Source organism: Photinus pyralis, unplaced genomic scaffold (genome assembly GCF_008802855.1).
Source record: "Photinus pyralis isolate 1611_PpyrPB1 unplaced genomic scaffold, Ppyr1.3 Ppyr1.4_LG7, whole genome shotgun sequence".
Lineage (NCBI taxonomy): Eukaryota > Metazoa > Arthropoda > Insecta > Coleoptera > Lampyridae > Photinus > Photinus pyralis.
The window spans coordinates 23,543,342-23,543,632 of NW_022170738.1; positions in this window are offsets into that span (position 1 = coordinate 23,543,342).

The following is a 291-nucleotide window of genomic DNA, read 5'->3' on the forward strand; positions in this document are numbered from 1 at the left end:
TTGCATAATAATTAAGGAAGATAAAAAACTGAGATTATTATTCATCTTTCTTGATGGTAGGAGACATCTACGTCTTGCAAATTAAACTATTGAAAACCGTCACATTTCGTGCTATATAACCTGCGCTTCTGATAGTTATAAATTCAATGCTAGGGGTACGCGTACCAGAGGTTGGGAACCGCTGGTCTAAGGCATGCTTTATCAGTTGGTGTAAATCACAGGGTTGTATATAAGTAAAGTGTAAATCCAGATTTATATTCTAGTTGATTTGCTCTAATTACTACCATCGAG